A 12,741-nucleotide genomic window follows, 5' to 3' on the forward strand; every position below is an offset into this window, starting at 1 on the left:
TCGTACTGCCGTTAATTTTAAATTATGGTATACAAACATTAAGGGTTGGTATACGGTTCAACTAGGAAGATTATTATTATTATTATTATTATTTTTTATTGTTCGGCCGCCGAAGACGGCTTAACGAGGCATTGCAAGTGTGACTTATATTTAATATTCATGGGAGACTTAGTACGTAACATTTCGCGTAACATTTCTTTAAACGAAGACAGTGACATATTGAAATCGAATTCATCGTAGCGATCGTTAAAGCGGTGAATCATGGCCATGAGCGGCGCGTTTTCGCCGTATTGTTGTGCGGGAACGTGTAACGTGTAATATTTGCTGGTGCCGTGCGGATTGTCTCGGTGTTGTCCGGTGAAGTGCACCCAGCAAATAAGGATCGTCAATATTTCCTAATAGTAGTCCTGCCATAAATGTAGCCTGATGCTCCAGTGTTTCCAGGCCTAATAGTTGACATCGCACGTTGTAGGATGGCAACGAAGAGCTCCAACGTAGCTTGCGAATAGCGTACCGAGTGAATGTTCGTTGGACGGCTTCGAGTCTGTTTATCCACTCACTCGGCTAGGGACAGCACACTGTTGGACAATATCCGAGTAACGATCGAACTAAAGAACAATACAAAGCTTTTAAACACGCATGGTCGCTAAAGTCTCGAGTCAGTTTAAAAATTAATCATAACGTTCTGTTCTGGCACGGTTAACAACGTTGTCATAGTGAAGTCCAAGTGTCAGTTTTTGGTTCAGTAAAATACCTAAATCACGCATTTCAGTGGTTCTCGATATACATACACCGTTTATGAGGTAGTCACGCATCTCGAGAGATCTTGTACGCGTAAAGGACATTGTTCGATCCCGATTAATCAGACGTTTGGGCAAGCGTCTGACGTGAGAAAGTTAATTGGGTCATGAGCGAACGTGACGATGGAAGTGTCCAGTGAGATCCCCAAAAGCACATGGAAATAAAAATGAGATCCTCACCAGAGGATATAAAAGGAGCCTAAACTTGTGGCTCGAACGCTCTTCTTCTCTTTGTTTTTACACCTTTTGGTGTAAAAGACAAGATGGCAGACAAGACAAGTAACCCCATTTGTGAACCCCAACGGGTCTTATCAGAGCCAAGAATATTTTGAAAGCTACAAAGTTTGACACCAAAAATCACAACGTAGGACATCCCCCCGGACGGAACGGACATAACGAAGCACTTTTCTGTACACAGAGACAAACAGTTGAGGACGCACCAATCATTAAACAGACTAACAGCACTTTGTAACTTAGAACAATCGTCGAACGTAGATATAGGCATAAATAATTTTACGTCGTCAGCATACAGTAAGTACGAACTAGTAGGCAGAAGAGAGCATACGTCGTTGATGTATAAAACAAACAGCAAAGGTCCCAGGTTGCTGCCCTGAGGAACACCTGATGAGCCTACAAATGAGCGCGAGGTGTGGTTTCCGAATCTAACACTGTATGTCCGGTTGCGAAGGTAAGAGCTAAGCCATGCTAGCTCTTGTGTGTTACACAATAGTAACACGAAATGTAAAAGAAATGAATAAATTCGGGGTCGTAAAAGAAACTTCTCCATTAAAATGCATAGTTCATCAGTGCGATCAATTTTCGATAAACTTCAGCTAATGTAGTCTCATTCATTTGGGTGTATTATCGAGCTCCGTAAGCACGTGAAGCAGATGGGAGCCCATTGCCGAAAGTAGTTTTTCGCAGCTGTTCACACACAAACCCAAAAAACCCCGTCGGGACTAAAGTTTCGCCGAAGCGGTATCATCTAACCCGTTCGGGTAGCCAAGTAGCGCAGCGCATGTTCCATTTCCATAGAGCCCCGATTATCAGATTTCAAGGCGACGGACAATTCAGGAGCAGAGTTCATTCACGCGTCTGACGCACGATGTGCGCGAAATCTTAACTTTTTTTCTCCTCTTTTCTTCACCGAGTGAAAAGAAAACAGGAAAATGGTGGAATCTCTCGCTGGGGCAATGTGGGTCGTTTGTTGGCAAAGTTTGGGGCGCTGTGCTCGGTTGAAGGGATTTATGAGAAAAGTTTATCTTGTACTTCCTTACCCCACCATTCCGGGCTATTGCTGGGCTGGGCTGGGCAAAATGGGAGGAAGCCAATGTGCTCCTGTGCCGCAGTGTTATAAGAAAGATCCGTTGAAGATGAATATGAGCATTGCAATGGAGCTGCCGCCTTTTGTCGAGAACTTTAACCAGTGCGAAAGTGTTTGAACTATGCAAACCGACCCGCTTGACATGAGCCGAAGTTTGCTGTTTAGCGTTCGCTTTCGAATGGGTTATGGATTACGCAAACCGTGATCCTTCGCCACGAACGGAAAACAGTTGTGTTTGCGTTGGTAGGCTCAATTAGTGTGAAGAATTCCGCTGCGTTTTTTTCCCCATAAATAAGTCCTTACCATTTTCGAAAAGGGTCTCAGTTCTCCGATACATCAACTGTGGAAAAGTTTTCTTTGATGGCTGAAATTAAATGGATTATGGGAGTAAGCTTCGACCAATTACGCAAAGCTGAGCGAGATGATCGCGGATCGGCAATAGGTACTATCTAAAAATACTTTTTTTCCCCACCGTTGGAAGTGTGAGTTTATCACGGCAGCAATTTTGCATGTTGTACATTCAGTTTTTGTATGGTGGGAAGGATTTTTTTTTCAACGAAAAGCTTTATCTTTGTAGGTCTGGCTTAGTTGACTGATTAACGATAAGGAGCTGATTAAAAGTTTTCTTTATTCTATCGGCTACTGCAATTAAGTTGGGCGTGGGAGGGATAATCTAAACCTTTTTAGAACTTTTAGGCAACATTTTAATAAAGCTTCGATTCTGTTTTGTTCAGAGCTGCCAAATCGATTTTTTTTGTGGAGAAAATTGTTGATTATCTTATTGTTTTAATTTTGTACTGTCAAACAAAATGCTATTGTTATTATCGTTGAAGTGGTTGAGGTAATTCCTCTTACATAACAATTTGATGTGATATTTTTTATAAATATTTTAACCGTTTTGAAGGTAGGTGAAACCATTAGTTAAATAATATAGTTGTTGGTTGTTATTTTTATACAGACTTTGAGCTGGGCAGCTACATTCGCCTCTATGCAATAAAGTGTTTTACCCAATGGTATTGCAAATTCCGAAAACCATTATTTTGTACAAGACAATTATTTTTTGGCTTGTTCGATGGAAAATAAGTAGACAGCTCGTTCAACAAAAACTTCATTATTGTTTCAAGTTCACCACCGGTGAAATGTGCATTTTCCACCTGGTGCATTTACTGCAGCGCGAAAATTGAAGGAAACAGTTTTAATAATCATGAACCACCTGGCGTCTCCATCGACAGGATGCTGGTTGGTTTAAGAATGGTGTGGCAGTACGATATACAAAGGACTGGAATTTGTATTTGCAGTATGCAAAACATTTCGGTGCTCTGCTATGGTGCACCTGCCCGTGAACGAAACGTACTCAGAATGTACATATTTGGGGTGACAAGGACAAGGCATGTTGGGTAGAAAGGTTTTGCAGATGGAATTTCTCACCTACTGCGATGGTTTCCCGTCCAATGCTGTGCTGTTTGCAATTTCTTCTGTCTGTTTTTTTTTGTGGAGTTTCCATCATGGTTGTTAGTCCGCGTGTGTCATTCCCACAAACGGGGTTTTCACTGCACAGGAAATGTTTTCTTGTGTAGCCGTACAGTAAATGCTGATATTGTGTCCTTGTTAGACACTTTTCTCGTATCGAGGGAGTTTCGGGTGTCTCAACCTGTACCTCACAGATCCAACCAGGCACGTGCTACTCGGCTAGTTCTTGTTTCCTGAACCTTTTTAATTAAATTGTATATAAATCCAGTATAAGGTTGTATTTTTTGGTGTTACTTTTGGTTTGTGGAACGTAAAGCATACTCCTGCACTGAACCTAAGCATTGTGCGCAGGAAACAATTATGGAAATGGTTAATATTCATAAAAGGTCGTTTGTGTTGTTTAACGAGTGGGACTAGAAACACTGGGAATGCTGTGGCAGCTTCGGATACCGCGACCGGAAAAAGTCTTGCAAACGAATCATATTTACAATGCACGACGTGTTGTGGGAATGATTTATTATGTGCAAAAACCGGCCGATGGAAGGCAAACGTCATTTCCAACATTTTGCTGGTTATTTGCGAGCTATTGTTCTGGTTAATTGAATGTTTTGTACCCAGCAAGCTTCATATAGGAGAATTTTCGGACTAATTTTAAAGCTTTATGTTATATGTGATATTTAGGAAACTAAAGAACACTCCATCGATAACATTTGTCGAATAAGCTAATGGTTTCTATTTGCCTTTCCGGGCCTCACACGATCCTCACGATCTGATTATAGTGTAATCTGTCTAATTGAATAAATTTTTATCATTTTGAACGAAAATCAAATAAGGATTTTTCAAGCAAAAGACAACTACTTTAGCGTGTACAAAAGTGGAAAATTTAGTGCTGTAAAACTTGAAACATTTCCTGGCTTTGTGGCTTCATCATTGCTCGCAGGAAATTATTTTGAATATAAGATCTTGGGAAGAGATAGTCAGAAGCAGTGTTCGCTTCCTGTGTGTGTGCATACAATAGAGTAAACGTTGAGGTTTGTTAGTTGTGCTTTGATTTTGATATTGCAATGTACGACGAATTTCCCAACCGTGGAATATGCGTAGAGAAGAATTTCCGAGAAATTCTTGAGAAAATTTTCGACTAACTAAGGCTAAAGCAACATTTGTGAAGATATTAAAATACTAAGTAACATATAAAATTGCCAATAATTTTGATTTAAGCAGTTTAGAATTAAATTTATTACGGTTGTATGCGAGCATGAGTGGGATTTTCATTGCTAATGTACACATTTCACCTCTAGCTCACAATGTAATAATTTACAAAATAAAGGGGTCAAATATTCCTGAGAAAAAGCATTACACGTTCATGAAAGATTCACGATGCCGTTATCAACGCCAAATGCCATTTATTTAAATAAATAAAAATCATTCGAAGTTCAAACACGACCACCAGAAAGGAAAACAGAGTTTGACTACCCAGGAAACGGGCACAGCAATGAAATGTTAATTAAAGCTTCTCTTCCCTGATTTCTTTTCCTGTACCCATTGGTCGGAATTTGCAGTAGTTGTTTAGATCATTTTCCATATTTTCACTTCCACCCACGGTGAGAGTTTATTTCAAAATTCGAACAGAATAACCAGTGTGCCACCTTTTTCTTTCCTAGCAGAATCGTTGAGGTTCGAAATCCCTTTTCCGCTGGCACTTTTCGTTTGATCCCATGGTCGGACCAAATTGGGAGTGGGGGTTTCTGGGAAAGCAATTTTCAAATTAGTTCACTTGCCTTCTGGGATTCGTTCCACTGTCGATGGGTATTTTCAAATTTTTCCGAAACTTTTGTCGATGTGCTGCTTGAAGGTTGTGAAGTATGGAAGTTTACGTTTTTTTCTACTGGCGACTAAAAGTTCTCCGGCTATTGACATTTTCGCACGAGAATGGCAAATAATCGAAAGTGCTGGATTTAATTATGCCATTTCTTACTATGTTTTTGTAGTCTGGAATTAGGGTTTTACGATACGATAAACCAATTTCATTTGATGATATGTTCAATTAATGATTCAGGCAAGAATGTATGAGATGAGATTGTGCAACACTTCAAAACTCTGCTATCATTTTCGATATGCTTAGAAGTAAAACAACGGATGGGCAATAAATGATATCGAGGTTTTTGTTATTTAATGGATGGTGCTTATTATGTTTTACCCACTTGAAATCCAATTATGGAAAGTGTAACATTTTAAAATTCCTCTAACGTTGTCCTCAGTAAGCGGGATTTAAAATGACAGCTGTCATATTTCAATGTAATCGAGAATCATATCGAGCAGGCGAACAGCATGGGCCATTCTCGGTCAGGTTTCTAGGTTATGCAGACGTGTACGTGTACGTGACGAATTAATCGATAATTTTTCCCATCCTACACAGTAAACATGGATTCCGGTTCCTACATACACACACATTCATGCATGGACACACCCTACCGTTCGCACTCGTGTTCGTCAGCACTGGTGTTCACGTGCGGGCAGAGAATATTTGTTCTTTGGAGGAAATGGTTAAGGAAACGTTTCTTGGGTCACGGAAGTGCATCAGGTACGGTTTTGAAACGGAGGAATGAAATGCACTTTCGTGAAGGTAGTGGCAACAGTACCGTATACGAAGTAAAGCAGAATAGTGCAGCAAGCCTTTACGATTCTTCGCCCAGCCGGATGCAGTTATGCCTGCAAGTGATTGAGGAAGTGGTTGTGTGTCTATCTCTTACCTGACCACTCTCGTCTATCCACGCAGTGAACCGTTTTACGACGAGAGCAGCGGTTTCACATAAAATTCTAGAAGGGAGCGCAATGTCGCAGTGGTTATCATAACATTGAATGGTTCTGGTGTCGGGCACATGCTGGCAACACTGGTATAGGCGAACGAATTTCATTCCACGTAAGTCAGCTTGCACGAGAGTAGACCCAGAGAACCCGCTTACCTTGCCAGTGCGGTTAAATGTAACCCTTAAAGGCATCGGATTTCTGGTACCGGTGAAAGTTTTGTCCCTGCGAAAGGCCTAGAATTGTGTTATAATTCTTCGTGGTAATGTAGGTGTGCCTGTCCTGTGCACGAACACCGTTATTGGTACTGAAACAACCACGCAACATAAAAAAAACAGCAACATGATGCTGGCTTTCGGTTGATTATCTTTCAATGCCCGGCGGGATGCAAACATCATTTCACATCGCAATCGAAGAGATAACCTTTGACCTCGTACTAACGGTTCCTGGTTGACATGAGCAACGTGCTGGATTTTTTTTTGTTCTAGTCACACTATTCTTGTGGGGAAAAATGATAACAACACATGTGACGTCAAAAGAACTTCCTCTGGCGTTGCTAACGGTGGGAAAATCCTCAATGTTAGCAAAACATCCGTACGTATCCAAATTTACCTTTTATGCTGCGTACTTGACTGAAGGTTTGGTGAACAAAATTGTTTTTTGTTATAAACCAACGATTTTGAGCTAGTAAAAAAAAAAAAACCATAACAATATCGAAATCACACGCATGACATAGAATGTACCATATTTTAGAAATTACAAGTACAATATAGTGCATTTTTAGTTTTAAAAGTACCTAATATACATGTTGTAATTTAAATATGCGTTAAATTGTACACATGTCATCCTTAGTGAATAATATTACAAAATTGTAATGATGAAACACAACCAAACGACGATTATTTCGAATTGTATAAATAAACTTCGAATTGAAATTTAACATTTGCATTTGATGCAATGTAAAGGTATTATTCTATTCCTCCTTGTGATGGTATTTAATAAAAGAACAAAGAAAGACAAATACGATTGTTAACCGTCTAGCAGCAGCTAGAGTAAAAAAGCTGATTGCAAAAAACCTCAGCCTGAAATGCAATCGGTCTACTACAAAACAGAAGCAAATCCGAAAGACAAACTCTTGAATCACGCCCCATGAAATGGAATGTCTGCGTTTATTTAACACATTTGCCGCGGATTACCGTGGAAATTTTTCATTTGTTTTAGGTTTTTCTTTTGGATTCTGATAACGTTTTTTGTTTTGTTTTGTTTTGCTGTTGCCGTATTCACTTTGTCCTGCGCCTTGGTGTGACGCGTTGAAATTTCTGGCGGAAGGTTGCGTTAAAGTTTCCATTGTTGTTTATACGGCCGCAAAAGTCTACGCTTTGTGCACTCGGTCGGTCGGTTTTCGTTTTTTCACAAACGCCTGAGGGCGTTCTTTACAAAACCCGGTAATTTATTGTGCAGGAGATGGATGTTTTGTTTGCTTTGGATCGCAACGTTGGTGGTGATAAGTTTATTTGTCAACATTGGGTTTCACATGTTTGGAGCCAAAAAAATGTTCAAAGAAAGTTTTACAAACACTAACTGCAGGTGGTAGGAGGGCTGTTCCCAAAGTTGTTCTAGGCTTAAAGTTTTACTGCAGTAGGGTTTAAAGCAACTAGAGTACGATGCCCAACAACAAACGATTTCACTTAATTTGTATCGTTAACTAACATTACTTGGTTTTCTCCAATGTTGTGAACACTCTGGTTTTGTTGTGTCTTTACATCTGTTTGCCTTTTTTTTTGTTGAGTAGAATCATATTTAAACAACTAAAAGCGCTTGGCTGTCTGTCCCTTGCTGGGATGTACATATTTCTCTTCATTAACATCGTCAATTCACGTCGTTGCTCGGGAAGTTGTTTAATTATTTGCTTACTTACGTGTTTTCCCTTACAGCTTCCCCGTTTCTGTCCCTTCCGCTACAACACGAACCTGCTCGGACTGGCCAGCATCCTCGTTAACGGTAAGTAACAAAACGGAAGAAGCATTGACCGAAAACCTTCACACTGCAGAAGAAATGAAATAACTGTAAGTAACAGGAATGGATGACATGCTAAATGAAGTGCGTTTAAATATTGACGATGGGAAGGAAGGACAGGGACATTTTCTTGAGTGTCATCGAAAAGCACAGCCCAGGGTACAGCGGACAAGCAGTAGATCCGTGAAGGAGAGACCAGTTTTTGCTTTCCCATTTTTTTTTGGCTATGGTTTTTCTGTTGCTGCCCTTTTTTTTGTTGCTCTAACTCGCCATACCGGAACTTCGGCTGCCCTTATTCAATTTCTCACACTCAACATGGCGCCTGGGCTAACAGTTTTGCCGAGCGACAGGAGAAGGATTATCTGGGGAACAATTTGCAGGTAAATGAATTAAATTAAGCTGGAGGTAAAGAGCAAATTAATTAAACAAAGCCTTCCAAAGCTTTGACCGTTTGATGTTCGTTGTTGCAAGTGCTGGGAATTGGGTTGCCTGTGTAGCTTAGGGAAAAATTGTATACACAATCAAAATAGGGAACGTATCATGCCCCAACCGGTGGAAATAAATGCGATTACGATCCATCACTGAGGTCGATCAAATGGTATGTACTACTTCATTATACACTTACGCTTAAAGGGAGTAATGTAATTCTATAATTTATCCAAATAAGTTTTTTTGTTAGAATCAACTGATCATGATTATATGAAGAGCGAACAAAGAATTCAAAACTTTCAAGCCAAAACGATTTTATTCCTGTATTTGTTATACATAAAAATATCTGTGGAACCTTCGCGAATTAAAACAGTCCACTTCAATAGTGTAATTTGGGAACTACTTGTTTAGTTCTGTAAACACACATTTGCGCTTAATTTGTGAATTCTTGGAATTATCTCAGTAATTACGATAAATTTAAATTTAAATATAAATGTGTGATACATAAGTGTTTGACTGCAATGTAATAAATTTAATATATTTATTAAGTTGTTATTGAATGTTGATTACTGTAAAAAAAAAGTTTATTAAACTGTAGAGTTTGTTTCAGTTTTCGTTTTGTAAAACAGATTTAGTTCTTTATTTTCTGGCTTTTTAGTTCAATTAAATCAGCACTTTTCTCGACTTATCCGGTTGTGGTCTAGGTCTTTTTCGCGCAGTAATGAGAGAGTCGCGTCACCGTTCCTTCTCCGTTTGCTCGCTCTCTCTCTCTCTCTCTCTCTCTCTCTCTCTCTCAGTCTGATCCGCTTGATCCTTAACATAAACTTTCAACAATTAGTTTTTTGTTATCTTTCACCTAAAATTCTGAGGGCATCTAAGAATGTAAAACAACAAATGTAATGTTTTATACAATGCTTTCGCTTTTAGCGTTAAAAAAGAATTGTATTCGTTAAGGTCCTTTGACAGCTCCATGCCGACTGTAGGTGGTGCTAAAGTGAAACATACAAATATTCCCAGTAAAACGCGCTGTTTTGTGTTCGTTTTCTTCGGAAACAATTTGCTGATGGTGACAAGGAAGTTCTGCAATAACGTGGGTTCCTTTTTTTTTTCGTGAGTGAAAATCGGAAACAGAAACTGTTTTTGCAAACGTTCGGTTCCGATTTCTTTGTTGTCGATTATTTTCTTTTCCAAGTCTTCCCCGGGGCAGGTGTTTCCGGTGCATCAGTTGGCCCACGTTCTTGAACTTCCTATGAACTGTGCTGGCGACGGGCACATTTGTTGAGGGTGTACAAATTGGTTCCTAGGTAGCGAAGTTTTTTTTTCCCCAAGCGTCCGTGATGAGTATTTGTGATGTGATCAAAATACCGGGAAATCTATTGATAGCGTTCGTCGTTGAATGGAGACGCCTGGTAGCTGTCGGCTCTTTTGTTGACGATGTGAGCAATTTAACGCAAAGCTTCGTCGGAAGCTTTTGCAGAAAACGCATTCTAATTGTCGCCTTATTCTGCATATTTTATAGCAAGTGGTACAGAAAATGTTGTTTAACGTGGTGATGAGAATAATCGATGAAACACGGTACGATTCGGATGCTCCGGCGCAGAATAATATCAGTAACTTATTCGCTTGATTGTGTTGACCTACTTAAACGTTGATAGTGATTCTGTAGGAAAGATTCAGGTTGATTGGAATGTAATGCAATAGAGAGTCGGTATAAGATTCCTTGCATTATGTATTAAAATGCAGAAGCATCTCTTTTCCTATAGCACGAGCTCCTTTTGGTACTTCAGCTAGTAAATAGGTTATTTTAAGCTCAGTTTCAGGCCAGACGTACATGATACTTCCATTAATAAAAGTACAGCAGTAGAGAGTACTCAGATATGACCCTTTTACTGTATATAGGAAACATTTCTTTTTTCCCCCATTTCGTCCCGTAGCTGAATGATTGTGGGTGTGTTCCCGGTTCGCTGCCAGCAGACGGAGCAGCTTGTACAGTTTAATGCATCATCATGCAGAACACACGATACAATATCAGTCAGGGATGTGAAATTGGGTCGAATGAATCGATTTAATCGTATTGTTCACTGGCCAAATGTATATGTATATTCCTTCATACTTAATTCCATGAAACTCGGGCTGGAGAGCGAAAGGTCGACGTACAAAAACAATTGTTCGAAATTTTTTAATCGGTATGGGGTGTATTTGATAATGGCACCGGTCTTCATACGGCAGGATCGGTACAAAATCCCATTCAAACCAATCCACCATAGCACGGATTGATTATCTTTGGACATGGTAAAATATGACTTCTAAACCAGAAATGGCAGTGTTGCGTCCAGCAACGATGCCCTTTTCGTCGATGAAGAAAGCTAGAAGTTTCTTTAATATCTAGCTTTATTTTAAAACATTAAAAAATTCAAGTCTGCTTTCTGGCGATAAAAAGAGGCCTGGCGCCTCTTTGCACGCACTTTTATCCCTTTTTCGTTCCTCCCGATAGCGGTCATTACTCCTTCCTAGATTCATCCGAACCTCCGAAGGATCGAGCGGTTCGGATGAACGGCCCTAAGCCTGACCGACTTATCGTTTCGCCCTCTCGCCCGACAGTCTTTTTCGCCCCGCTGTCTGCTGTCAAACGAGGATCGCTGTTAATAAACAACAGGCAACATGTCGTTATGCCAACACCAGATAGAGAGTATTTGAATTAATATTTATTCATATTGTTATAAATATTTCATTTTCTTCTTTGAAAAGTGAAAGTCGACCTTATCCTGGCCGTGTATGTACTTGGTCATGTTGTTGAATGTTATTCCATCATCCAATATTTTATTTAATTTATATTATGACGGAAATGCCGTATTTTAGCATCATCCAATAGAATGGTACTTTTTCTAACGAGGCTCTGAATCGTGGCCATCTATGCCATCGTTTTTGTATTATCGTTCTTCCTCCAAAGTTTCTTCTATAGCTTGACTTTGGCTGGTCGTTCTGGACATGTCATTATATCAAATAAAATATATTTTTGCGACACTGCAACCCTTATGTCTTAGCTGTACTGTCTAATCGTTCTTCATGGTTATAACACAAATTTAGGAGATCCTGGCAACTGTATGGGTTATCTTGGCTTAACTTCTAGCAGGACTAACGAGGGATTGGGATCCATCGGTAAGGATCTCACCATTACTTTCTTACTGAGCAAGTGGGCTGATAATTGTTTGACCTATGACAGTAAAACACTTTTTTTTGGCCAAATTATTTTTTTTTGTATTCAACATACGTCCCTTCAAGGGCGATACACCGATTTTAGCGGTCTTTAAATTTTTCGATACCCTTTTTGTAGTAGTATTTGTCCTTTGCCTCAAAAAAGGCCTCAGTTTCGGCGAACACCTCTTTAACCGACGAAAATTTCTTCTCAGCGGATATCCTTTTGGGGTCTGAGAAATGGAGTTAGTCACTGGGAGCCAGATCTACGAAATACGGGGGTTGGCGAAGCATTTCGTGGCCTAATTCATGAATTTTTGCCATTGTTTTCACTGATTTGTGGCACGGTGCGTTGTGTGCACGTTCAAATGTGGTCGTTTTTTGGCGATTTCGTCCTTCAAACGCTCCAATAACTTGATATAATAGTTGCTGTTAATGGTCTTTTCTTATTCAAGATAATTGATGAAGATTATTCCTTGCGAATCCTAAAAACCTGACGTCATAACCTTGCCAACTGATTGTTGCGTTTTCCCCCGCTTTGGAGCAAGTTCATCGCGTCCTGTCCACTCGTATGACTGATTATTGGACTTTGGAGTGAAGTGGAGAAGCCAAGACTCATCCATGGTAACATATTGACGCAAAAACTCGGATTTATTACGCTTAAACAGCTCAACTGCTCCGTACCAACAAAGGGGTTGTTGT

General features: G+C 39.8%; 1 protein-coding gene across 3 annotated transcripts in view; it reads left to right on the forward strand.

Annotated features, from left to right (window-relative positions):
* LOC128299423 (high affinity cGMP-specific 3',5'-cyclic phosphodiesterase 9A) overlaps positions 1-12,741 on the forward strand; it is a 128,516-nt gene that overhangs the window by 60,508 nt on the left and 55,267 nt on the right. For all 3 annotated transcript variants that reach the window (XM_053035386.1, XM_053035385.1, XM_053035387.1), the window contains exon 3: positions 8,334-8,400. The gene's annotated coding sequence lies outside the window, so the exon portion shown is untranslated. The remainder of the gene's footprint in view (positions 1-8,333; positions 8,401-12,741) is intronic.

Source organism: Anopheles moucheti, chromosome 2, assembly GCF_943734755.1.
Source record: "Anopheles moucheti chromosome 2, idAnoMoucSN_F20_07, whole genome shotgun sequence".
Classification (NCBI taxonomy): Eukaryota; Metazoa; Arthropoda; class Insecta; order Diptera; family Culicidae; genus Anopheles; species Anopheles moucheti.